This window comes from Symphalangus syndactylus, chromosome 7 (assembly GCF_028878055.3).
Source record: "Symphalangus syndactylus isolate Jambi chromosome 7, NHGRI_mSymSyn1-v2.1_pri, whole genome shotgun sequence".
NCBI classification, from domain to species: domain Eukaryota; kingdom Metazoa; phylum Chordata; class Mammalia; order Primates; family Hylobatidae; genus Symphalangus; species Symphalangus syndactylus.
This window is the reverse complement of record NC_072429.2, coordinates 139,414,051-139,441,833: the sequence shown is the minus strand read 5'-3', so window position 1 is coordinate 139,441,833 and position 27,783 is coordinate 139,414,051. Positions and strand designations below refer to the sequence as shown.

At 49.9% G+C, this 27,783-nt stretch overlaps 1 long non-coding RNA gene across 3 annotated transcripts; it reads left to right on the top strand.

Moving 5' to 3' along the window:
• Positions 1-47: 47 nt before the first annotated feature.
• On the top strand, positions 48-27,783 carry LOC129486862 (uncharacterized). Of its 3 annotated transcripts, XR_008659125.2 has the most exons (4): positions 48-667; positions 16,125-16,275; positions 18,258-18,355; positions 18,908-27,783. It is a non-coding gene; the product is annotated as an uncharacterized lncRNA (long non-coding RNA). The 3 variants fall into 3 exon arrangements; XR_010121960.1 differs by lacking the exon at positions 48-667 and having other exon boundaries at positions 10,209-16,275; XR_010121961.1 differs by lacking the exon at positions 48-667 and having other exon boundaries at positions 10,209-16,275; positions 18,575-27,783.

The following is a 27,783-nucleotide window of genomic DNA, read 5'->3' as shown; positions in this document are numbered from 1 at the left end:
GACACCGCCCCTGAGTGCAAGGCCCGGGGCGGAGCCAGGAGCCGAGAGCCTAGTGCTAAGCAGGCCCGGGAGTCTGCGGGCTGCGGTCGCGGAATACGATTGATCCGCGGGTGACGGCTCTGTGAATGGGCAAGCAAAGCCCTCTGACTCCGGGCCTCGTCGCTAGATGCTGTGTGTTAAGCGCCTGCGCTGTACTAGGACCGGGCGTGCCGCCGTGGGCAAAAAGTGACGCTTTCCTGAAGCTCCAAGTCCAGGGGGGACGACCAAGCGGACAGCGGATGCGTCCTGCGCCGGTAGCCGGGCGACCGATGGAAGAGCAGAGACCAGCGCGGGCGATGCGGCGAGGCCACGCTTGCTGCGCCGCGGGGTGATTGGGAGAAGCGCTTTCCTGCGGGGTGGAGGACGGGGAGCTGCCCTGAGGAGGTCCGGGAGTCTAGTGAGAACGGCCTCTTCGGGACGGCTCCGAGGGACGGTGTGCAGAGCCTGGCGTGCTCGCCGAGGTCTGACAGGCAGCCCGGGGCTAGGTCCTGTTGGATTTCTTTTTCTAAGGAAAATGGGAAGTCGTGGTAGGGTTTGAGCAAAGGAGTCCCGGGCAGTTTTAAAAGGATCCCTGCAGCTGCCGGCTGGAGGGCGTGGGTGCGCGTAAGGCCGGAATCACGGAGACCAGGTAGGACATGATTACGAGAACCCAGGAACGTGGCCCTCAGGAGGCCGGCAGTACCAAGGGGACAGCAGCTGGGAGGAGAGAGGCAGGAGATGGTCAGGGGCCAGACCAGGGAAGGCCGTGGAGACCGCAGAATTCACTCTGAATGAGTGGGGAGGCCCTTGGAAGAGTAAGGGGTCCAACTTAACTTTTTTTTTTTTTTTTTTGAGACAGTCTCGCTCTGTCGCCGGGCTGGAGTGCAGTGGTGCGATCTCGGCTCACTGCAACCTCCGACTCCCCGGTTCAAGCAATTCTCCTGCCTCAGCCTCCTGAGTAGCTGGGATTATAGGCACGCGCCACCCAGCTAATTTTTTGTATTTTTAGTAGAGACGGGTTTTCACCATGTTGGCCAGGATGGTCTCGATCTCCTGACCTCGTGATCCGCCCGCCTCAGCCTCCCAAAGTGCTGGGATTACAGGCGTAAGCCACCGTGCCTGGCCACCAACTTAACTTTTACCAGAATCATGGGAAGTGGTAGGGTGTAGGGTCTGATTTCAAGAGGGAGCTGCTGTGGAATATCAGCACAGCTTACTGAGATATCAGAAAGGCCTTAGTAAAGAGCCATTTACTGAGATAGCGCATTTTGGCAGAGGTTTGAATTGGAGCGTGTTAAGTGTAGTGTCTTCTTCCCCACTGTGACCTGAGGTCCTGGCGCAAATAATTGAGCACAGAAATACATGTCAGGCATTGCTAGGCACAAGGGTACAGCCAGTGAGCAGGGCTGCCATGGTCCCTGCCCTCTTAGAGCTGACCTTCAGATCTGAGGGAGACTGAAAAATAAATAAGAATACCTCCAGCCGGGCGCTGTGGCTCACGTCTGTAATCCCAGCACTTTGGGAGGCCGAGGTGGGTGGATCACCTGAGGTCAAGAGTTCGAGACCAGCCCAACCAATATAGTCAAACCCCATCTCTACTGAAAATACTAAAATTAGCTGGGCGTGGTGGTGGGCACCTGTAATCCCAGCTACTCGGGAGGCTGAGGCAGGAGAATCGCTGGAACCCAGGAGGCAGAGGTTGCAGTGATCCGGGATTGCACCACTGCACTCCAGCAGCCTGGGCGACAGAGGGAGACTCCATCTCAAAAAAAACAAACAAACAAAAAAAACACACCTCCAATGCTGAATGCTACGAAGGAAACAAAACCATGTGCGAGTGATAGGACAGCCCCTCTGGGAAGTGACATTTGTGCCCAGATCTGAAGAAAGAAAAGGAGCCACTCATACAGAAAGACTGAGACAAGATGAGCTTTCGGAACAAGTCAGGCTCTAGGGAGAACACCTGACGAGGAAAGTGCCTGGGCAGTTTGAGGAACTGAAAAGCCAGTGTGTCTGGAGCTTAGTGAGGGAGGCAGAGAGCACGGGAGGTGTGGTTATCGAGGTAGGTGGGACCGGCTTTGGCCCTGGGTAAAAAGTTTGGCTTTCATTCCAGGAGTAATGGAAAATAATAAAGAATTTTGAACTCGAGGTGGTGCACGCCTGTAATCCCAGCACTTTGGGAGGCTGAAGTGGGCAGATCACTTGAGCCCAGGAGTTTGAGATTAGCCCGGGCAGCATAGCAAGGCAGCATCTCTACAAAAATTTTTTGGCCGGGCGCGGTGGCTCACACCTGTAATCCCAGCACTTTGGGAGGCCGAGGTGGGCAGATCACCTGAGGTCAGGAGTTCGAGACCAGCCTGACCAACATGGAGAAACCCCGTCTCTACTAAAAATACAAAAAATTAGCTGGACATGGTGGCACGCGACTGTAATCCCAGCTACTTAGGAGGCCAAGGCAGGAGAATCGCTTAAACCCGGGAGGCGGAGGTTGCAGTGAGCCAAGATCACGCCACTTGCACTCCAGCCTGGGCAACAAGAGAGAAACTCCATCTCAAAAACAAAAAAATTTATTTTTATTTACGTTATTTATTTTGCTCTTGTTGCCCAGGCTGGAGTGCAATGCACAGTCTCGGCTCACTGCACCCTCTGGCTCCCAGGTTCAAGCAATGATCCTGCCTCAGCCTCCCGAGTAGCTGGGATTACAGGCATGTGCCACCACGCCAGGCTAATTTTATATTTTTAGTAGAGACAGGGTTTCGCCATGTTGGTCAGGCTGGTCTTGAAGTCCTGACTTCAGGTAATCCTCCCACCTCGGCCTTCCAAAGTGCTGGGATTACAGGTGTGAGCCATCGTGCCCAGAAAAAAAAATTTTTTTAATTAATAGGGCATCATGGCGTGCACCTGTGTTCCCAGCTACTCTAGAGGCTGAGGCAGGAGAATGACTTGAGCCCAGCAGGTCAAGGCTGCAATGAGCGGTGATTGCGCCACTGCAGTCCAGTCTAAGCAACAGAGCAAGACCCTGTCTCAAAAAAAGAAGTTTTGGGGAGGCCAAAGTGGGCGGGTCATGAGGTCAGGATTTCAAGACCAGCCTGGCCAACGTAGTGAAACCCCGTCTCTACTAAAAACACAAAAATTAGCCAGGCATGGTGGCGCACACCTGTAGTCCCAGCTACTCAGGAGGCTAAGGCAGGAGAATCGCTTGAACCCGGAAGGCAGAGGTTATAGTGAGCAGAGATTGCACCACTGCACTCCGGCCTAGGCAACAAAGCGAGATTCCATCTCAAAAAAAAAAAGTTTTGCGCCAGGCACAGTGGCTCACACCTGTAATCACAGCACTTTGAGAGGCCGAGGAAGATGGATTGCTGAAGTCAGGAGTTCCAGACCAGCCTGGCTAACATGGCAAAACCCCGTCTCTACTAAAAATACAAAAATTAGCTGGGCATGGTGGTAAGCACCTGTAATCCCAGCTGCACAGGAGGCTGAGGCAGGAGAATCACTTGAACTCAGAAGGTGGAGATTGCAGTGAGCCGAGATCACGCCACATGCCACTGCATTCCAGCCTGGGCAACAGAGCAAGACTCTCAAAAAAAAAAAAAAAAAAAGTTTTGAAGGGAGCAGATCCACTTTAAAAGCACACACTGGTTCTTGAGTGATGACCAAATGGCACTGTGCCTTATGCAGAGCCGACTCCTGGCAGTTTGCACAGGCTGGAGATGGAGCTGCAGACTCCCTCTCGGCCTTGCCTCTGTAAGTGGGAAAGCCCTTGACACTCACAAAAGACGGGCAGGGAACTGTTACACAAGAGCAGCTCCATGAGAGGGTCCTTTGGTCCACACATGAAGCAAGCCATAGTGATGACATATGTTGAAACTGTTAGATGTTTTGTTTCCCTAGCTGGCTATTATTTTTGTATGGCTTGTCTTTCTCTTGAGTATGTGTGAAAACAGGATGGGTTAACATTAGGGAAGAGCACAGAAGAGGAAGGAAGGAAGGGAGGGAGGAAGGAAGGGAGAGAGGGAGGGAAAGGAAAGAGAATAGGGATGAGAAGCTCAGCTTGTAGAATTGGCAGGTTATGTTTGCAGTCATTAATCATTTGAGAAGTAGAGAGAGAAGCCAAGCAGGAAATCTTCAGACTGGAAAAGAAGTGCTCACCATTTAAAAGAAAAAAAACAAAAAACAAATCCAGTGTGGTTGTTCACAGCTGTAATCTCAACACTTGGAGGCTGAGGCGGGAGAAATACGTGAAGCCAGGAGTTTGAGACCAGCCTGGGCAATATAACAAGACCCACATCTCTACAAAGAGAAAAAAAATGTAAAAAAAAGAAACAAGCTTTAAACCTAAGGTGGCAGAATTCGAGACTGTTATCCTTGAGAACTTCCTGGCTCTGGAAAAAGCTCAGTGAGTTAGTCTCATCCTGTCGTTAGCTCTGATTTTTAGGGGCTGACTTTGTCTTCACGACAGTGCCTTGCACCGTTCTCATAGGCATCCCAGGGTGGTGCAAGGCAGTTTTCTGCACTTCCCAGAATGCCTTGTCAGCTGGCTTCTGGGTAGGTTCTGCAAATTGGAGGTCCCTGTGAAAGATCACTGTGGGATGGGAGGAAGAAGCCTTGTTTATCTGCCTGCTGGCTGCAGGGTAGAGGACTGCAGTCGGGCTATAGGGATCACCACCTGCACATGTGGAGCTTTGAGCGGCTTCACTCTAAGTTTCTGCTCAACAGTGGCAGCCCTGGAGTCCTTCAGGGGTGAGTGTGGGCTCCTGGGCTCCGGGCCAGGGGCAGTCCCAGCTTCCTGATCTCTAGGTAGCATCTCCTCCCTTTTGCTCCATAGCACCTCACCCTTCTCAGTCACGTGCCTCCTTCTCAGTCATGTGCCTCCAGCTCTAACAATGTCCTTGAAAACAATTCTTGACCATGCGCGGTGGCTCACGCCTGTAATCCCAACACGCTGGGAGTCTGAGGCAGGCGGATCACTTGAGGTCAGGAGTTTGAGACCAGCCTGGCCAACATGGTGAAACCCCGTCTCTATTAAAAATACAAAAATTAGCCAGGCCCAACGTGGTGGCTCACACCTGTAATCCCAGCACTTTGGGAGGCCAAGGCATGCAGATCACTTGAGGTTAGGAGTTCGAGACCAGCCTGGCCAACGTGGTGAAATCCCATCTCTACTAAAAATAAAAAAATTAGCCAGGCATGGTGGCACACACCTGTAATCCCAGCTACTCGGGAGACTGAAGCAGGAGAATTGCTTGAGCCCAGGAGACAGAGGTTGCAGTGAGCTGAGATCGTGCCACTGCACTCCAGCCTGGCTGACAGAGTGAGACTCTCAAAAAAAAAAAAAAAAAAAAAATCCGGGCGCAGTGGCTCACACTTGTAATCCCAGCACTTTGGGAGGCGAGGCGGGTGGATCACCTGAGGTCAGGAGTTCAAGACCAGCCTGTCCTATATGGTGAAACCCCGTCTCTACTAAAAATACAAAAATTAGCCGGGTGTGGTGGTGCATGCCTGTAATCCCAGCTACTTGGGAGGCTGAGGCAGAAGAATCACTTGAAGCCAGAAGACAGAGGTTGCAATGAGCCAAGATCGTGCCACTGAACCCCAGCCTGGGCGACAGAGCGAGACTCCCTCTCAAAAACAAAAAAATTAGCCAGCTGTGGTGGTGCACGCGCGTGTAGTCCCAGCTACTTGGGAGTCTGAGGCAGAAGAATTACTTGAACCCTGGAGGCAGAGGTTGCAGTGAGCTGAGATTGCCCCACTGCACTTCAGCCTGGGTGACAGAGTGAGACTCCATCTCCAAAAAAAGGACACTATCAACAGAGTAAAAGGGCAACCCATAGAAGAGGAGAAAATATTTGTAAATCATACCTCCAATAAAGGATGATTAATATCCAGAATTATATAGAGAGAACTTCTAAAACTCAGCAACACAAACAACCTGATTTAAAAATCGACAAAGGACTTGAATAGGTATTTCTCCAAAGAAGATATACAAATAGCCAATAAGTACATGAAAAGATGTTCAACATCACTGTCAGGGAAATGAAAACGAAAACCACAGTGAAATATAACCTCACACCTATTGGGATGAGCACTATCAAAAAACCAGAAAAAGTCCAGTGTGGGTCATGGTGATGTGCCCCTGTAATCCCAGCCACTCCCTCCACTTGATTTGTGTTCCTTGAAGAAATTTGCATAATCCCTGTATCTGGTTGGCAGATAGCAGAGATGTAGCCTCAGTCTTTCCTTTAAAAATTTTTCTTTAGGTAGGGCATGGTGGCTCACACCTATAATCCCAGCATGTTGGGAGGCCAAGGTGGGCAGATCATGAGAGCAGGAATTTGAGATCGGCCTAGCCGATATGGTGAAACCCCGTCTCTACTAAAAATATAAAAATTAGCTGAGTGTGGTGGCACAAGCCTGTAATCCCAGCTATTTGGGAGGCTGAGGCAGGAGAATTGCTTGAATCCGGGAAGCAGAGGTTGAGATGAGCCGAGATCATGCCATTGCACTCCAGCCTGGGCAACAGAGCGATACTCCATCCAAAAAAAATTTTTGCTTTAAGGTCAGTCATGGTGGCTCACGCCTGTAATTCCAGCACTTTGGGAGGCCGAGGCAGTTGGATAATTTGAGGTCAGGAGTTCGAGACCAGACTGGCCATGATGGTGAAATCCCATCTCTACTAAAAATACAAAAAAATTAGCCAGGTATGGTGGCATACGCCTGTAATCCCAGCTACTTGGGAGGCTGAGGCAGGAGAATCACTTGAACCCGGGAGGTTTAGGTGGCAGTGAGCCGAGATTGCACCATTGCACTCCAGCCTGGGTGACAGAGCGAGACTCTGTCTCAAAAAAAAAAAAGGCCGGGCGCTGTGGCTCACGCCTTTAATCCCAGCACTTTGGGAGCCGAGGCGGGTGGATCACCTGAGGTCAGGAGTTTGAGACCATCCTGGCCAACATGGTGAAACCCCGTCTCTACTAAAAACATAAAAAAATTAGCCGGGCGTGGTAGTGGGCGCCTGTAATACCAGCTACTGAGGAGGCTGAGGCAGGAGAATTGCTTGAACCCAGGAGACAGAGGTTGCAGTGACCTGAGATTGTGCCACTGCACTCCAGCCTGGTCAACAAAGCAAGACTATGTCTTAAACAAACAAAAAGCCCAGTGTGGTGGTGTATATCTGTGGTCCTCGCTACTTTGAAGGCTGAGGTGGGAGGATTGCTTGAGTACAACATGTAGAGGCTGCAGTGAGCTGTGATTGTGCCACTGCACCCCAGTGTGGGTGACAGAGCAAGACCCTGTCTCAAAATAATAAAATTAACATTCATTAACAATATAATAATGTTAATATATATCTTAATGTATAATATTAATCATAATGTTTATATTATATTTTACCATGATAAAAACATTTTAAAATCATATATCAACTCTTGCCGTTCTCCTGTTGAAAACTCTCCACAATGACTTCCCACTCCATCATCCTGTGGGATGGGTCCACCATGCTGGACCACAAGGCTCTGCACAGTGTGGCTCCCACCAGCCTCTCCCCTTGGCCCAGATTGCTTCCTCCTACCCGTTTCTCTAGCTGCCAGGCCCCCCAACCCCCGCATGGAGCCCTTCAGCAGCTCTGTGAGCTCCCTGCCTGTTGGCAGCCGTCACAGCAACGGGCTCTGCTGTGCCCCTTGTTATCCCTGTATTCAGGCCATTATCTGTAATGACAGCCTGGCATAATTTTGTTTTCACAATTTGTATAATTATATTCTATTGAGCTAAATGATCATTATAATCATTATTAAATATTTATTAAGCACTTCTAGCTGTGCAAACATAAGATGTGGCCTCAGCTCTTAAAATCTTCCTTCCTAATTCCAACCCAAATTCATTTCAACTTAACCAATCTTCCTTCTTGGAGAAGGAGGGAACTTGCACGTTTTGTGTGGAGTTTTGCATGCCCGAGCTTACAGGAGCTTCTTAGCAATGCTGTGGAGCAGATGCTCTTGACTTCAGCTTACAGACAAGGAAACAGGCCGAGGACGTGGTATTAATAAGTAGCAGAGGTAAGATTTGCCCGTGGCTCTTTTTTGCACAAACCCTCTCCCACTCCTTTCATGCACTATGTTAGCCAAGTTTACTAGAATAGGCAACTTCCTTTTTAAAAAATCCTGTTTACACTTTAGGTGCCAAACACTGCGCTAATCCAGTGGGAGAAACATATGCTCAAAAAGATCACTCTGAGACCAGGCGTGGTGGCTCATGCCTGTAATCCCAAGCCTTTGGGAGGATGAGGTCTGAGGATTGCTTCAGCCAGGAGGTTGAGATGAGCCTGGGCAACATAGTGAGGCCCCTTCTGCACAAAAAATTTAAAAACTAGCCAGGCCTGGTGGCATGTGACTACAGGCTGCAGTAAGCTGTGATCGTGCCACTGCCCTCTAGCCTGGGTGACAGAATGAGACCCTGTCTCTAAAAACAACAAAACTCAAGCGGTATCCTAAGTCAGGGTCCAAGCAGTAATGGAAATGGGTGAAACTGACAGGCGAGTGATAGAGAATGGAGGGGTCTGTAGCAAACCTGACGGCTCCGGCTTATCTAAGAGGGCAGCCAATTTTGCCATGAGGCGATGTGGGATCAGTGAGTGCTGTTCCAGTCTTCAATTTGGATTTATAAGTAAAATCTCCAATATTTTATATGTTGGCAAATTTGGCATTCCTTGTCTTAAACCTCACTGCCCCCCGCACCCCAATTCATTTCAGTAGGGATCAGATATCCAACATCCTTATAAAATCAAAGGATACAGCCTCCATATCCAAAAAAAAAAATGGATACAAATCTTAATTGGCATAAACCAGTCCTAGTAATATCATGCCCTTTGGCCAGTCATTGGTCACAGGGTGAGCTAATGACCCAACTCTGACAAATGAAATGTAAGAGGAAGACTGCTAAAAAGATATTTTTGGCCAGGCGTGGGGGCTCACACCTGTAATCCCAGCACTTTGGGAGGCCGTGGCGGGCAGATCACTTGAGGTCAGGAGTTTGAGACCAGCCTGGCCAACATGGTGAAACCCCATCTCTACTAAAAATACAAAAATTAGCCGGGCGTGTTGGTGGGTACCTGTAATCTCAGCTACTCGGAAGGCTGAGGCACGAGAATCGCTTGAACCCAGGAGGCACAGGTTGCAGTGAGTCGAGATCATGCCACGGCACTCCAGCCTGGGTGATACAGTGAGACTCAGTCTCCAAAAAAAAAAAGAGTATCTTTTCTTCAGTAAAAAGGCAAAGCTGTTTGGGTGCAGTGGCTCACACCTGTAAGGAGAATTGCTTGAACCCGGGAGGTAGAGGTTGCAGTGAGCTGAGATCGTACCACTGCACTCCAGCCTGGGCGACAGAGCAAGACACCGTCTCAAAAAAAAAAAAAAAAAAAAAAAGACAAAGCCTTGAGGCCTGAGGAAGAAGTGTGGAAACTTCCCTTTCCCTTTGTTCTTGTCTAGTGCAGTCACAAAGTCTGGAGCAGTAGCAGCCATTTTTCGACCATGAGGCAGTAAGCATGAAGCCTAAAACCAGCATGCCAAGAATGACAAAGCAGAAAGACTGAAATATCTAAGGCCCTTGCAGACACCCTTACTGCCTCAGTTCCAGACTTGGCTCCCACAGCTCCAGATGTGGCCATGGCCACTTTATACATAAGCTTGATGGAATAAGCACTAACACAGCACCTTAGAGCTGCTGGAAAAGAGACCAATGGACATGTATGAATGGGGGATCCTGCCACTTGTCAAGTAAAGGCCTCCTGTGTAGAAGGTGTCCTTTGATAAGCATTCACATGGAATACAAATCTCCACTCATCTCTCCCCAATCGGAAAGGTTCATCCACACCCCCTCCCCAGACCTTCTTGTCTTTCTCCAAACGTGTTCTTTGCAAGTTCCTGAACCTCCAAAGTGTTAGCGACTGTCCCTGAACTGGAGTAGACCCAACCCTTCTGGCTTTCTTTTTTTTTTTTTTTTGAGATGGAGTTTTGTTCTTGTTGCTCAGGCTGGGGTGCAATGGTGCGATCTCGGCTCACCACAACCTCCGCCTCCCAAGTTCAAGCAATTCTCGTGCCTCAGCCTCCTGAATAGCTGGGATTACAGGCATGCGCCACCACGCCTAGCTAATTTTGTATTTTTAGTAGAGACGGGGTTTCTCCATGTTGGTCAGGCTGGTCTCAAACTCCTGACCTCAGGTGATCCACCCGCCTTGGCCTCCCAAAGTGCTGGGATTACAGGCGTGAGCCACCACTCCCAGCCCACTTTCCTGTTGATTCTGTCTCTCTGGGAGAACCCTCACTAATAAACCTTACTTGAGCTTCAAAATAATAATGCTCAAAAGACACCCTCATTTGGGGTGCCAGTCTGGCATTTGTTCTCTACCAGTGCCTGGTAGCAAATCTGAAGCTGTGTAATGCTTAAATGGAGAATAGTCATTTTCAGAGGAGGGTATATCTTTGCTCTAAACCCCTTGGAGTCTGTGCTGTGACTTTTTTTTTTTTTTTTTTTTTTTTTGAGACAGAGTCTTGCTCTTGTTGCCCAGGCTGGAGTGCAATGGCGTGATCTCGGCTCACTGCAACCTCTGCCTCTTGGGTTCAAGCGGTTCTCCTGCCTCAGCCTCCTGAGTAGCTGGGATTATAGGCACCCACCACCACGTGCAGCCAATTTTTTGTATTTTTTAGTAAAGACTTTAAAGACATTTAAATTTCACCATGTTGTCCAGGCTGGTCTTGAACTCCTGACCTCAGGTGATCCACCCCACCTTGGTCTCCCAAAGTGCTGGGATTACAGGAGTGAGCCACTGCACCCAGCCTGTGCTGTGACTCTTATACTGGTCCCTCCCAGAACTTACAGGAGCATGACCTGTCACAGACACCCTGAGCGCCACCGGATCTGCAGGGTTATCTGTCAAATGGGTCAGAGCAGCATACTCAAATGTGGTCGCTATTGTCTCTAAAAGTCAAGGAAAGCCAGCAGTGCAGGACACTGAAATCCAGACGTCATTCCACTAGCTAAGCTAAGCAAACAGTTGGAGCTATCCCAGTTGTCGAAGCTAACACGCTGGATTGAGACTCTTTTGCAAGTCAGCTCTGTTGGTAACTAGAGGCTCTGGATTGACCCATTAGAATCCACTCCCATATATTCCCCAGGTTTCTGCTGGTAAAAATTGATTGATATCCCACAATTCCTTCAGTGTGTGAACTTCTCCCAAATCAGGTGTTTTGTTTTGTTTTGTTTGGAGACAGTCTCACTCAGTAGCCCAGGCTGGAGTACAGTGACATGATCTCAGCTCACTGCAACTTCCGCCTCCCAGGTTCAAGTGATTCTTATGCCTCAGCCTCCTGAGTAGCTAGGATTACAGGCATGTGCCACCACGCCCAGCTGATTTTTATATTTTTAGTAGAGACAGTGTTTTGCCATGTTGGCCAGGCTGGTCTTGACATCCTGGCCTCAAAAGATCCACCCACCTCGGCCTCCCAAAGTTCTGGGATTACAGGCGTGAGCCACCACGCGTGGTGTATAGTAAGTTTTGAAATCAGGAAGTGTGATTCCTCCAGGTTTGTTCTTTTTCATGATAGTTTTGGCTATTTGGGGTCCCTTGAATTTTAGGATGGATTTTTCTATTTCTGTAGAAAACACTGTTGGCTGATATATTATTTTAACTTAGGGTGTAGTAAGCATAGAAGCAGGAGACCACGTAGGAGGCAGTTCAGGGAGAAATTGACAGTGCTTCAGAATGGAGAGGTGGCATTGGATGCAGAGAAGCCTGGACAATTTGGGAAGTGTTTGGATGGTGAAATCAATAGGATTTAGTGATGGATTGGATGGGTTAGGAGTGAAAAAAAGAATCAAGAATGACTCCTCATGCCGGGCGTGGTGACTCACGCCTGTAATCTCAGCACTGTGGGAGGCTGAGGCAGGTGGATCATCAGAGGCCAGGAGTTCGAGACCAGCCTGGCCAACATGATGAAACCTCTTCTCTACGAATATATATATATATACACACACACACACAAATTAGATGGGCGTGGTGGTATGCGCCTGTAATCCCAGCTATTGGGGAGGCTGAGGCAGGAGAATCGCTTGAACCCAGGAGGTAGAGGTTACAGTTAACTGAGATTGCGCCATTACACTTTAGCCTGGGTGACAAGAGCAAAACTCCATCTCAAAAACAAAAAAAGAATGACGCCTTAGTTTGGGGTTAGAGCAAATGGTGCTGCCTATTTCTGGGATAGGGAAGATGAGAAGGAATACAGTTGGGGACAGAGGTATCAAGAGTTATATGACGGCACAGAAGTCCAAGATGGCTATAAGACAGGTGGGAAGGTCAGTGGAGGCTCAAGGGGGACATGCAGGCTGGGATAAAAATGTGAGCATCCCCAGATAGGTGGCCTGTAGGGCCATGAGACTGGTAGGGTGACTGAGTGAGGAGAGTAGCCGGAGAAGGGGAGGTCCAAGGACCCAGACCCACCTGGTTATTTCACATTTGGGGCCAGACTTGCTTTGTTTACCATTGATCTGAGCATGAAAATCAAGTGAAAATCAAAAGGAAGCCAGGAGCCACTCCTCCTCCGTGACTGTGGATCCTGGGCGGATGTTTGGTTGCTGCAGTGAGACCCCTGACTTTGTGTGGGCAGTGGGACCAACTGGGCATGTGCAGTGATCAGTTGCTAAATATTGGCACTCTCATTAGCCTTGGGATCTGGAAACCCCCATCCACCAGACACAGCCCACTTCCAGCTCACCCGCTCCCCATGCTAGGACTCTGAACACCCCCCCGCTCTCCATGCTAGGACTCTGAACACCCTTTCTTCATGCCTCTCCTCCTTCCTAAGTGCCTGCTCCAGCAGGCCTCAGGCCACTTCTTTTTTGTGTGCCACCACACCCAGTGGTGTATTTAAAATAACAAAAGCTGGAGGAACACGGTGGCACATACCTATAATCCCAACAATTTGGGAGTCTGAGGCAGGAGGATTACTTAAGCCCAGAAGTTCAAGACCAGCCTGGGAAACATGGTGAGACCTCGACTCTAAAAAGTTTTTAAAATTAGCCAGATGTGGTGCTGGGCACCTATAGTCCCAACTACTTGGGAGGCTAAGGTGGGAGGATCACTTGAGCCAGGAGTTTGAGGCTGCAGTGAGCTGTAATTGCACCCCTGAACTCTAGCCTGGGTGACAGAGCAAGACCCTGTCTCTAAAAAACAAACAAACAAAACAAAAAGGCTGGTTGCAGTGGCTCACATCTGTAATCTCAGCACTTTGGGAGGCTGAGGCAGGTGGATCACCTGAGGTCAGGAGTTCGAGACCAGCCTGACCAACATGGTGAAACCCTGTCTCTTAAAAATACAAAAATTAGGGCTGGGCGCGGTGGCTCACGCCTGTAATCCCAGCACTTTGGGAGGCTGAGGCAAGTGGATCACGAGGTCAGGAGATCGAGACCATCCTGGATAACACGGTGAAACCCCGTCTCTACTAAAAATAAAAAAAAATTAGCCAGGCGTGGTGGTGGGCACCCGTAGTCCCAGCTACTCGGGAGGCACTCCAGCTTGGGCGACAGAGCGAGACTCTATCTCAAAAAAAAAAAAAAAAAATACAAAAATTAGCCAGGCATGGTGGCAGGTGCCTGTAATCCCAGCTATTCCGGAGGCTGAGACAGGAGAATCACTTGAACCTGGGAGGCGGAGGTTACAGTGAGCCGAGATGGCACCATTGCACTCCAGCCTGGGCAACAAATAAAATAGAGTGGGCACCCACAGTGGCCAGCACTGGGCCAGGAGTCAGGATGTATGCTCTACAAGACTCATGATGTAGTGGTACCCCATGTTAGAGAGTGAGGTGTGGCCCTAACTGCTGCCCTCACACACTGCTGGTGGCAATGCTATATGTTCCAAACACTTTGGAAAATAGGTTACAGTTCTTAAAAAGCTAAACATCCTCTTACCATGGGAGCCAGCACTTGTACTTCTGTTATTTACCCAAAGAAACAAACAGGTATGTCCAAACAGGATTGTCCCTGAATGTTCATTTCAGCTTTATTCATAGTAACTATGAGTGGAAACAGCTCAAACATCCGTGAGCAGAGAGACTGTTCACAAACCATGGCACATCCCTGCGTGGAACACCAACAGCGGGAGAAGCAACGGGCACACACAGTCGCCCAGATGACTCAGAAGCACTGTGCCAAGGGAAGCCAGACAGAAGAGCACTCCCTGCAGGACTGTGTTACATGAAATTCTAGATCAGGCTGAGCACATTCACAGTGACAGGAAACAGATCCTTGGTTGCCTGCCAGGGTGGGGATGGGGGCTGACTGCCAAGGGGCATGGTGGAAATGTCTGTATTTTGATTGTGAAAGTGGTTATAAGGGTGTATACGCTTGTCAAAACTAATTACATTGTACACTTAAAAGGGATGCCTTTTACTCTATGAAATTATGTCATGATGAAGTTGATTTAAAAGAAAAGGCCCTGTTGGCCGGGCGTGGTGGCTCATGCCTGTAATCCCATCACTTTGGGAGGCCTACGCTGGTGGATCATGAGGTCAGGAGATCGAGACCATCCTGGTTAACACGGTGAAATCCCGTCTCTACTAAAAATACAAAAAATTAGCCGGGTGTTGTGGCGGGCCTCTATAGTCCCAGCTACTCGAGAGGCTGAGGCAGGAGAATTGCCTGAACCTGGGAGGCAGAGGTTGCAGTGAGACAAGGTTGCATCACTGCACTCCAGCCTGGGCGACAGAGCAAGACTCCATCTCAAAAAAAAAAAGAAAAAAGAAGAGGCCCTGTCATTGCTCTCATGGAGCCAGGGGTGGGGGACAGGGGTGAGGGGTGTAATTCAAGTTATGACAGAAATGCACATGGAGTCACAACCTGTGATGAAGCCGCAGGGACTCTGAAGACACCACAGCGTGAGGTGGCGGCGTTTGGTTGGCAATGGGGCAGGGGGCTCGGGCCAGAGGGAGAGCCCAGGGTGGGAGAATGGCTTGTGCAGATGCTGTGCATAAAAAACAAGGACTTGGCCGGGCGCGGTGGCTCACGCTTGTCATCCCAGCACTTTGGGAGGCCAAGGTGGGGGGATCACCTGAGATTGGGAGTTTGAGACCAGCCTGACCAACATGGAGAAAACCCATCTCTACTAAAAATACAAAATCAGCTGGGTGTGGTGGTGCATGCCTGTAATCCCAGCTACTGGGGAGGCTGAGGGCAGGAGAATCGCTTGAACCGGGAAGCAGAGGTTGCAGTGAGCCAAGATCGCGCCATTGCACTCCAACCTGGGCAACAAGGGCAAAACTGTCTCGAAAAAAAAAAAAAAAGAAAGAAAAGGAAAAATTAGCCAAGCATAGCGGCATGTGTCTGCAGTTCCAGCTACTTGGGAGGCTGAGGCAGGAGGATTGCTTGAGCCCAGGAGTTCCAGGCTGCAGTGAGCTATGATCGCTTCACTGCACTCCAGCTTGGGTGACAAAGTGAAACCCCATCTCTAAAACAACAACAACAAAACAACAAAAATAAGGACCCGATGCAGGAGCCCCAAGAAGCCAGCCTGCTGAGGGGAGGGGTGGGAAAGGCGAGGAGGGGAGTTTCATGACAGAGATGGGGTCCGACCCAGGATAGATCGTTATGCTCGTAGCTAGCATCATGATCATCACTACAGTCTTCCTCTTATCACCAAAGCAACACCTCTCCAGTACAGAAAAAGAAAAGCAGATAGGCAAAAAGAAGGAAAAGCATCTGGGCACAGTGGTTTACGCCTGTAATCCCAGCACTTTGGGAGGCCGAGGGAGGCGGATCACTTAAAGTCAGGAGTTCGAGACCAGCCTGGGCATCATGGCAAAACCACCTCTCTACTAAAATTACAAAAATTAGCTGGGGTTGGTGGCACACACCTGTAATCCCAGCTACTCAGGAGGCTGAGGCAGGAGAATCACCTGAACCTGGGAGGCGGAGGTTGCGGTGAGCCGAGATCGCAACCCTGTACTCCAGCCTGAGCGACAGAGCCAGACTCCATCTCAAAAAAAAAAAAAAAGAAAAAGAAAGACCTCATGCTTCCACCCACAATCCTGCCTCACTCAGATTTCTGGTGTGTGCCCTTCCAGACTTTTCCTATTGATTTAGGCCTTGAAGGACAAGGAGGAGCTCACCAGAGAGGGAAGGTGCTTGGGCCTGAGGAGCAGCCTGGAGGAAGGTGAGCAGCAGAGTGAGCTCCATGCAGAGGATCCTGCTAGGAATCCCGCTCCTCCATGCCGTGTGAGTTCCCCAGGACCAGGGAGAAAAGGCCAGGCCACAATCCCAGCTGCAGTTAGGGGTGCAGAGTGACTGGGAGGAGGGAGAGGGGGAGGGGTTCCAGGATTGGGGCTTTGATGTAGGAAGGTGCCACTGTACCCCTGGAGTCAAGCCCCTTGGGCTTACTTGCTCTTGACTTGCAAACCACAAAACAATTTTTTTTTTTTTTGAGACGGAGTCTCCCTCTATTGCCCAGGCTAGAGTGCAGTGGTGCGATCTCGACTCACTGCACCCTCCACCTCTTGGGTTCAAGCGATCATCCTGCCTCAGCCTCCCAAGTAGCTGGGACTACAGGCACGCACCACCACGCCTGGCTAGTTTTTGTACTTTTTAGTAGAGTTGGGGTTTCACCATACTGGCCAGGCTGGTCTCAAACTCCTGACCTCGTGATCCACCTGCCTCAGCCTCCCAAAGTGCTGGGATTACAGGGATGAGCCACTGCACCCAGCATCAAACCACAAAACTCTTAATCCTATCTAGCATTAAGTAGGCTTAGACATCTTTCCGGAAGCAGCCCTCACCCTGGGCACTCATGTGTCTTCCACGTGGCCAGATTCCTCTCCAGGCAGTGCCTGCTAAATGTCTCCTGGTGTCTCCAACACCCCTATTGTCCTTGCCTCTGCTGGTCACCATCACAGTAAAAACCTTCTGTGTTTCTAATCAGTGCCTTGGCGCTTTCTTGGCCAGCTGGAAACCAAGAGCGGCAGCAACCTGGGGGGGCCTGGAGGCAAGAGCCTGGTTTGGGCCCCACTCTGCCACGACCTGCCAAGAGACCTGGGGGACAGCGGCCTCTTGGCACCCCGGGTTGTCCTCCACTGTGGTACTGTCAAGGAGAACTAAAGGCTGTGGCATGCTTTCACTTGGCAAAGACACTTCACGCACTGATCAACCTCCCACCCCAGCACTGGGGAACTGAACTCAGCCCAGCTGGGGGGCATGTGCAAACCCCTCCCCCTCAGACCCAGTAACCCACTCAGGTGTGGATACCTTTCAACACAGGCCCCTCATCCAGCCCTGCCTTCCAACAGGCCGCCCCCACCCAACCCCCTCCCCACTACCCAAAGGCTTTTTGTTGTGGCTGCTGATTTGGCTGCTCAGTTTCATTCTTTCCATCTGGGGTTTTGGAAGAACAGGTTATCCAGTGGTGCTTGTTAGAGCACAATAAGGCAGATTTGTTTGGGCCCCTTGTGATCGGTGCGGGGACTATTGCAACCACGACTTGCAGTTGGGGAGAGAGTGGGCTCAACTCCGAATACAGCACGGGCAAGTGAGGATTTACATACAGCCAAGGAGCAGGGTGGGGAACAGCAGATGCAAAATTACTAAGAGAAAGCATTGGGAGTAAGGGAATGCGGGCTAAACCAGCCTAGCAGGATGCTTGCTGAAGACAGGCCAGGGTGTTCAGACACCACCTGGGGGGCAGAGGGAATGAGTAACCTAATTGGATATCGAGGGTGGAGTAAACTGACTTAGAAGAGTTCTTTGCTGAAACTCAGCCAGGCGCAGTGGCTCATGCCTGTAATTCCAACACTTTGGGAGGCTGAGGCATAGTGGATCACTTGAGGTCAGGAGTTCGAGACCGGCCTTGGCCAACATGGTGAAACCCCATTGCTACTAAAAATACAAAAATGAGCCGGGCATGGTAGCAGGCACCTGAAATCCCAGCTAGTCGGGGTGGCTGAGGCAGGAGAATCCCTTGAACCGGGGAGGCGGAGGTTGCAGTGAGCTGAAATCACGCCACTGCACTCCAGCCTGGGCGACAGAGTGAGACCATCTCAAAAAAAGAGGAGTTCTTTGCTAAAATTGGATTTTACAAGGAAGTGCCCAGATGGGCCTTGGAGAAGTTTCTGAAGTTGACTAAAGATGGGCCAAAGAATCTTTGTCCATTTTCCTGGTCTGGTGGCATTAGGCAGTTGCTTTAGCTCTCTGGGCTCCTCTTTCCCCAGCCGTAAAAGAAGAACAGAACCTACATGCAGGGCAGTGAGAACGGAGCCAGCCAGCGTGAAAAGGGACTCTCCAGAGCTTGGCGCAGAGCTCACAGCAGGTGAATGTCTGTCCATCCATCCATTCATTAATTTTGCCCATGTGTGAACAGCTGCGTGTCTGAAGTTTGCCAGGAAAGTCACTTTAAACCAGCATAATTACTAACAAATTTCCCTTTCACTCTCAGAAATGTTCTGGCTTGAATGACAAATAGTATTGTTACCCTATTGCCAATGAATTACCTCAATCCTTTCTCACTTTCTTTTTTTTTTTTTTTCAGATAGAGTGTCGCTCTGTTAGCCATGCTGCACAGGCGCGATCTCGGCTCACTGTAACCTCCACCTCCTGGGTTCAAGCAATTCTCATGCTTCAGCCTTTCAAGTAGCTGGGATTACAGGCGTGTGCGACCATGCCCGGCTAATTTTTGTATTTTTGGTAGATACAGGGTTTCACCAAGTTGGCCAGGCTGTTCTCAAACTCCTGACCTCAAGTGATCCGCCTGCCTTGACCTCCCAAAGTGCTGGGATTACAGGCATGAGCCACAGTGCCTGGCCCCCTTTCTCACTTTGGAAGGAACTATTTATGTAAGTGCTTGTTTTATGTCACTTTGCAGATTGGCAACCTGAAGGCGGGAGTGAGTCAGCGTCCCTCAGTAGCAGGAAGTGAGTGGGAGCGGGGAAGGAGCCATGCAGATTCCAGACGCACCTCAGGTCCTGGTTGGTGTGCTTAGAATTCATCCCAATTATGTTTACATGTCATTCATTCATTCACTCATTTTTATTTTTATTTTATTTCGATTTTTTCCTCTGTTTTCATACACCATTTCTGGCACCATATTTTTATTTTTAATTGAGACAGCGTCTTGCTCTATTGCTCAGGCTGGAGGGCAGTGGTGCAATCTCAACTCACTGCAGCCTTGACCTCCTGGGCTCAAGCAATCTTCCCACCTCAGCCTTCTGAATAGCTGGGACTACTGGTGCATGCCACCATGCCCAACTAATTTTTTTGTTTTTTTAAAGATAGGGTCTCACGGCCAGGTGCGGTGGCTCATGCCTGTAATCCCAGCACTTTGGGAGGCCAATGCTGGCGGATCACAAAGTCAGATCGAGATCATCCTGGCTAACACGGTGAAACCCTGTCTCTACTAAAAATACAAAAAAATTAGCCGGGCTTGGTGGCAGGCACCTGTAGTCCCAGCTACTTGGGAGGCTGAGGCAGGAGAATGGCGTGAACCCGGGAGGCGGAGCTTGCAGTGAGCCGAGAGTGCACCACTGTACTCCAACCTGGGCGACAGAGCAAGATTCTGTCTCAAAAAAAAAGATAGGGTCTCATTATGTTGCCCAGGCTGGTCTCGAACTTGTGGGTTCAAGTGATCCTCCCCACCTTGGCCTCCCAAAGTGCTGGGACTGCAGATGTAAGCCATGGCACCCAGCCTTAAGTTTACATTTCTTAAATGACAAGATGTTTAGCCCTTTAGTGGATCCTTCCTTTTTTTTTTTTTTTTCAAGAAGTCTTTTGAGCATTATTATTTTGAAGGTCAAGTAAGTTTTATTAGTGAGGGTTCTTCCAGAGAGACAGAATCGACAGGGAATTGGGCTGGGGGCGGTGGCTCACCCCTGTAATCCCAGCACTTTGGGAGGCCGAGGCGGGTGGATCACCTGAGGTCAGGAGTTCGAGACCAGCCTGGCCAACATGGTAAAACCCTGTCTCTACTAAAAATACAAAAAATTAGCCAGGTATGGTAGCAGGCGCCTGTAATCCTACCTACTCGGGAAGCCGAGGCAGGAGAATCACTTGAACCTGGGAGGTGGAGGTTGCCGTGAGCCGAGACCGCGCCCCTGAACTCCCACCTGGGCAACAAGAGCAAAACTCTGTCTAAAAAAAAAAAAAAAGTTGGCACGGTGGCTCACACCTGTAATCCCAACACTTTGGGATGCCGAGGCGGGTGAAATCACCTGAGATCAGGAGTTCGAGACAGCCTGACCAACATGGAGAAACCCTGTCTCTACTAAAAATACAAAATTAGCCAGGCATGGTGGCACATGCCTGTAATCCCAGCTACTCGAGAGACTGAGGCAGGAGAATCGCTTGAACCCAGGAGGCAGATGTTGCAGTGAGCTTAGATCGTGTCATTGCACTCCGGCCTGGGCAATAAGAGCGAAACTCCATATCAAAAAAACAAAACAAAACAAAACAAAAACCACACAACGGGGAATTGGTTCTTATGATCACAGAGGCGAAGTCCCATGATAAACTGTCTGCAAGCTGGAGAAATGGAGAAGCTGGGAGCCTGGCTCAGTGCAGGTCTGGCAGCCTCAGAACCAGGGAAGTTGATCGTACAGGCCCCAGTCTGAGGCTAAAGGCCTGAGGGCCCCCGGGAGGCCACTGGTGCAACAGAGTCTGCATCTAGAGTCTGAAAACCAGGGAACCTGTCTGAGGACAACAGGAGAAAAGGTGTCCTGGCCGGGCACGGTGGCTCACGCCTGTAATCCCAGCACTTTGGGAGGCTGAGGCGGGTGGATCACAGGTCAAGAAATCGAGACCATCCTGGCCAACATGGCAAAACCCTGTCTCTACTAAAAATACAAAAATTAGCTGGGCATGGTGGTGCATGCCTGCAGTCCCAGCTACTCGGGAGGCTGAGGCAGGAGAATCGCTTGAACCGGAGAGGCGGAGGTTTCAGTGAGCCGAGATCATGCCAGTGCAATCCAGCCTGGCAACAGAGTGAGACTCCATCTCAAAAAAAAGAAAAAGGAAAAGAGAAGGTGTCCTGCTCCAGAAGGGAGGGAAAGCAGAGAGGGCCAGTGCCCCCTCTTCCTCCTGTTCATCCCAACTGGGCCCCCAACCATTTAGACCTTCATTAAGGGTGGGTCTCCCTCTCTCAGGCCACTGACTCACCCACTAATCTTCCTTGGAAACATCCTCACAGACACTCAGAATGCTCCACCAGCCAGCGGCCATCCCTCCATCCAGTCAAGTTGACACCTGAAATTAACCATCAACCAAGTCTCTTGGGACTTCTTCTTCACCTTGATTTCAAGCAACAAGCAACAGTTCAAATAACTACAACTAACAAAGTGAGCACATTCAGGAAAAGCTAGTCAAAAGAGAAGGGCTGGGCGCGATGGTTCATACCTGTAATCCCAGCGCTTTGGAAGGCCGAGGCAGGTGGATCACTTGAGGCCAAGACCAGCCTGGCAAACATGGCAAAACCTTGTCTCTACTAAAAATACAAAAATTAGCCGGGCATGGTGGCGTGCGTCTGTGATCCCAGCTACTCAGGAGGCTGAGGTGGGAGGATTGCTTGAACCCTAGGTAGAGGTTGTGGTGAGCCAAGATGGCGCCACTGCACTCCATCCTGGGCAATAGAGTGAGACTCTGTCTCAAAAAAACAAACAAACAGCAGAGAAGTAGGCCCGGCACAGTGGCTCATGCCTGTAATCCCAGCACTTTGGGAGGCTGAGGCGGGTGGACCACTTGAGGTCAGGAGTTCGAGACCAGCCTAACCAACGTGGTGAAACTCTGTCTCTACTAAAAATACAAAAATTAGCCGGTCACAGTGGTGCATGCCTGTAATCCCAGCTACTCAGGAGGCTGAGGCAGGAGAATTGCTTGAACCTGGGAGGCGGAGGTTGCAGAGACCCAAGATCATGCCACTGCACTCCAGCCTGGGCATCAGAGAGAGACTCCGTCTCAAAAACAAACAAATGAAAACAAAAGAAGAGAAGGCGCTGTCACTCCCTCATAAGTGGGGAAGGGCCATCTCAGTGTGTCTGAGGCCTCTGTCATCAGGTTTCTCCCTCTTCCCGCGTGGCCTGGAAGAAGCTTCAGTCCCAGTGCTGGGAGCTTGCAACGCTGTGACAGTGCCCCTACTTTGGCCTGGAATCACGTCAGCTCAATGTGGCCACCCTGGTGGGAGACCCCGCTGATAAGCTCTTTGGCTGTTTTTGATGTGCTTAATTAATAATGTGGATGAGAAGACAATGCAATGATTTCTTAATATTTGTGGCATATAGGGCAGGGCTCTTATTCATACCCTGCTTGGGCTGTATAAGTTGAACTGACTTACTGGAAAGATATAGGCTGGGTGCAGTGGCTCACGCCTGTAATCCCAGCACTTTGGGAAGCCGAGGCAGGCGGATCACCTGAGGTCAGGAGTTCGAGACCAGCCTGACCAACACGAAGAAACCCCATCTCTACTAAAAATACAAAAAAGTTAGCCGGACGTGGTGGCAGGTGCCTGTAATCCCAGCTACTCAGGAGGCTGAGGCAGGAGAATCGCTTGAACCTGGGAGGCAGAGGCTGCAGTAAGCCAAGATTGAGCCATTGTACTCCAGCCTGGGCAACAAGAGCGAAACTCTGTCTAAAAAAAAAAAAAAAAAAAAAAAAAAAAAAAGGATATTTGGCAGTATGTAGCTAAGGCCTTAAAAGTGGGCTTAGCCCTAGATTCAGGAAGTCTGCCTCTGGGCCTGTCTCTGAGGAAATGATCAGAAGATTGCAAAAAGCAATATACATAAAGATATTCATAGCAGTGTTAATAGTCTGATTGGAATCAAACACTTTACACACAGGCTTTTTATTTATTTATTTTTTTTGAGACAGAGTCTCGCCCTGTCACCCAGGCTGGAGTGCAGTGAATGCACGATCTCAGCTCACCACAACCTCCGCCTCCTGGGTTCAAGCGATTCTCCTGCCTCAGCCTCCCGAGTAGCTGGGATTACAGGCGCCTGCCACCATGCCTAGCTAATATTTTGTATTTTTAGTAGAGATGGGGTTTCACCATGTTGGCCAAGCTGGTCTGGAACTCCTGACCTCAGGTGATCAGCTACTCAGAAGGCTGAGCCAGGTTCAAGCGATTCTCATGTCTCAGCCTCCCAAGTAGCTGGGATGACAGGCTCCTGCCGCCATGCCTGGCTGATTTTTGTATTTTTAGTAGAGACAGGGTTTCACCATGTTGGCCAGGCTGGTCTCAAACTCCTGACTTCAGGTGATCCACCCGCCTCAGCCTCCCAAAGTGTTGAGATTACAGGCATGAGCCACCTTGCCTGGCCTGAAATCCACCTTGAGCACGTCGCTTGCCACCTCGGAGCGCAAGCCCCCTTAGGTGACAGTGGAGTTCAGGCCCACAGCAAGGCGGGGAGGCACAGAGGAACTGGGTACAGACCAGGCCAGGCTCCCTAGACAATAGCCCCAGCTTGGCCACTGAGTCTGTTCCTCTCCCAGGCTGGGGTCAGCCCATCTGACTTGAGCGAAGGTCTACACATCTCTGCTTCCTCGCTGTGATCTCCTAGATAACCGCCCGTGAAGAAGTCCTTGCCCTCAGCCCTAAGCTGTGAAACTGCTGCCTTCCATGGCAAAAGGGACTGTGCAGGTGTGAGTCAGTTCATGACCTTGACTGGAGAGGTGATCCTGGGTTACTTAGGCGGCCCAGCGGAATGGCATGAATCCCAGAAGAGGAGGTCAAACGCAGAAGAGCCTGTCTGAGAGAAGTGACGGCAGAGGAGGAGGCAGGGAGGTGCCGTGTGCTCATCAGCCATCATCGGCTTTGCAAGCTGTTAGGGGGCTGCCCCTAGACGCTGAGAATGGTCCCCACTGACCCCAGCAAGGTGACAGCACCTCAGTCCCACGCTGCAAGGATGTGCATTCTGCAGACAATACAAATGAGCACAGAAAAGGGATTCTCCACTGGCCCCCATTACGGAACTGCAGGGTTATACGTTGTGCTGTTGTCAGCCTCTAAATTTGTAGAAGTTTGTGACGGCAGCAAAGAAAACAAATGGAGTCTGCAAACTCCCTTTCCCTGGGGAGGAGGGACTGGTCCTCATCCGGTCCTGGCGTGGCCCCGGGCCACGCTCTCCTGAATGGATGTGCAAGGCCATTTCTCTGTGGTCTCTGTCTGGAACGTGGACGCAGACGGGAGCTTGGGAAGTCCAATTTTACTTGGCTTTGTGCCCAAACCAAGCTCTGGATATGAGTGCACTTGTTTAAAAAAAAAAAAAAGACAAGCACTGACCCACTTTTTCCTGACTGCTCTGGCTCAGACACGTCCCTCTAAAAGGACATTTATTTCAAGAACACGCCGTTCCCAGGGCTGACATCCCCCACCTCCACTGGAAGCAGAAGCACTAACAAGAGATTGCAAGGTCTGGCGTCCAGTGTCTGATAATGGAGCAAATGTTCCACTGAAAGCCGGACCTGATGACTGCATCAGCCTGGCGCTGGAGGGGCTGGGAGTTTGGCCTGAGCAAACTCAGTTGCTTAAAACAACACAAATTTATTTATTTTTTTAATTTTATCTTTTTAAGTCCCAGGCTACATGTGCAGGATGTGCAGGTTTGTTGCATAGGTAAATGTGTGTCGTGGTGGTTTGCTGCACCTATCAACCCATCACCTAGGTTTAAGCACAGCATGCCTTAGCTCTTTTTTCTAATGTTCTGCCCCCACCCCCCACCAGGACCCCAGTGTGTGTGGTTCTCCTCCCTGAGTCCACATGTTCTCATTGTTCAGCTCCCACTTATAAGTGAGAACATGCAGTGTTTGGTTTTCTGTTCCTGTGTTAGTTTGCTGAGGATAATGGCTTCTAGCTCCATCCATGTCCCTGAAAAGACATGATCTTGTTCCTTTTTCTTTTTTTTGAGACAAAATTTCGCTCTCGTTGCCCAGGCTGGAGTGCAATGGCACTATCTCAGCTCACTGCCTTGCGGGTTCAAGTGATTCTCCTGCCTCAGTCTCCTGTGTAGCTGGGATTACAGGCATGCGCCACCACACCCGGCTAATTTTGTATTTTTAGTAGAGGCGGGGTTTCACCATGTTAATCAGGCTGGTCCCGAACTCCTGATCTCAGGTGATCCACCCACCTCTGCCTCCTGAAGTGCTGGGATTACAGGCGTGAGCCACCACACCTGGCCTCTTATTCCTTTTTATGGCTGCGTGTATGATATGGTTTGACTCTGTGTCCCCACCCTAACCTCATCTAGAATTGTACTCCCATAATTCCCACATGTTGTAGGAGGGACCTGGTGGGAGAGAATTTGAATCATGGGCGTGGTTTCCCCCATATTGTTCTCATGATAGTTAATAAGTCTCACGAGATCTAATGGTTTTATCAGGGGTTTTCACTTTTGCATCTTCCTCATTTTCTCTTGCCATTGCCATGTAAGAAGTGCCTTTTACCTCCTGCCATGATTCTGAGGCCTCCCCAGCCATGTGGAACTGTAAGTCCAATTAAACCTCTTTTTCTTCCCAGTCTCGGGTATGTCTTTATTAGCAGTGTGAAAACCCACTAGTACAGTAAATTGGTACCAGCAGAGTGGGGCGTTGCTGAAAAGATACCTGAAAATGTGGAAGCAACTTTGGAACTGGGTGACAGGTGGAGGTTAGAACAGTCTGGAGGGTAAAGACGAAGACAGGAAAATGTGGGAAAAGTTTGGAACTTCCTAGAGACTTGTTGAATGGCTTTGCCCAAAATGCTGATAGCGACATGAACAATAAGGTCCAGGCTGAGGTGATCTAAGATGGAGATGAGGAACTTGGGAACTAGAGCAAAGAAGACTCTTGTTATGTTTTAGCCAAGAGACTGGCAGCATTTTGCCCCTGCCCTAGAGATTTTTGGAACTTTGAACTTGAGAGAGATGATTTAGGGTATCTGGCAGAAGAAATTTCTAAGCAGCAAAGCATTCGAGAGGTGACTTGGGTGTTGTTAAAAGCATTCAGGTTTTTTTTTTTTTTTTTTTTTTGAGACGGAGTCTGGCTTTGTCGCCCAGACTGGAGTGCAGTGGTGTGACCTTGGCTCACTGCAACCTCTGCCTCCTGGGTTCAAGCAATTCTCCTCCTTCAGCCTCCAGAGTAGCTGGGACTACAGACGTGGGACACCATGCCTGGCTAATTTTTGTATTTTTAGTAGAGATGTGGTTTTACCATGTTAGCCAGGCTGGTCTGGAACTCCTGACCTCAGGAAATCCACCCACCTCAGCCTCCCAAAGTGCTGAGATTACAGGTGTGGGCCACCACGCCCAGCCTAAAAGCATTCAGTTTGAAAAGGGAAACAGAGTACTAAAGTTTGAAAAATTTGCAGGCTGACAATGCAATAGAAAAGAAAATCCCATTTTCTGAGGAGAAATTCAAGCCAGCTACAGTAATTTGCATAAGTAACAAGGAGCCAAATGTTAATCCCCAAGACAATGGGGAAAATGTCTCCAGGGCATGTCAGAGGACTTCACTGTAGCTCCTTCCATCACAGGCCCAGAGGCCTAGGAGGAAAAAGTGGTTTCATGGGCTGGGCTCAGGGTCCCCGAGCTGTGTGCAGCCTAGGATTTGGTGCCCTTCATCCCAGCCACTCTGGCTGTGGCTGAAAGGGGCCAACATAGAGCTTGGGCCGTGGCTTCCAAGGGTGCAAGCCCCAATCCTTGGCAGCTTCCATGTGGTGTTGAGCCTGTGGGTGCACAGAAGTCAAGAATTGAGGTTTGGGAACCTCCACCTAGATTTCAGAAGATGTATGGAAACGCTTGGATGCCCAGGCAGAAGTTTGCTGCAGGGGTGGGGCCCTCACGGAGAACCTCTGCTAGGGAAGTGCAGAAGGGAAATGTGGGGTCAGAGCCCCCACACAGAGTTCCTACTGGGGCACTGCCTAGTGGAGCTGTGAGAAGAGGGCCACCGTCCTGCAGACCCCAGAATGGTAGATCCACCGACATCTTGCACCATGTGCCTGGAAAAGGCACAGACACTGAACGCCAGCCAGGGAAAGCAGCCAGGAGGGAGGCTGTACCCTGCAAAGCCACAAGGGCAGAGCTTCCCAAGACCATGGGAACCCACCTCTTGCCTCAGCATGATCTGGATGTGAGATCTGGAGTCAAAGGAGATCATTTTGGAATTTTAAGATTTGACTGCCCTGCTGGATTTCAGACTTCCATGGGCCCTGTAACCCCTTTGCTTTGACCAATTTCTCCCATTTGGAATGGCTGTATTTTCCCAATAACCTGTACCCCCATTGTATCTAGGAAGTAACTATTTCGCTTTTGATTTTACAGGCTCATAGGTAGAAGGGACTTGCCTTGTCTCAGATGAGACTTTGGACTATGGACTTTTCGGTTAATGCTGAAATGAGTTAAGACTTTGGGGGACTGTTGGGAAGGCATGATTGGTTTTGAAATGTGAGGACATGAGATTTGGAGGGGCCAGAGGTGTAATGATATGGTTTTACACTGTCCCCACCCAAATCTCATCTTGAATTGTACTCCCATAATTCCAACATGTTGTGGGAGGAAGCCGGTGGGAGATAATTTGAATCATGGGGGCAGTTCCCCCATACTGTTCTTGTGGTAGTGAATAAGTCTTATGAGATCTGATGGTTTTATCAGGGGTTTCTGCTTTTGTATCTTCCTCATTTTTCCCCTGCTGCCGCCATGTAAGAAGTGCCTTTCACCTCCTGCCATGATTCGGAGACCTCCGCAGCCATGGGGAACTGTAAGTCCAAATAAACCTCTTTTTCTT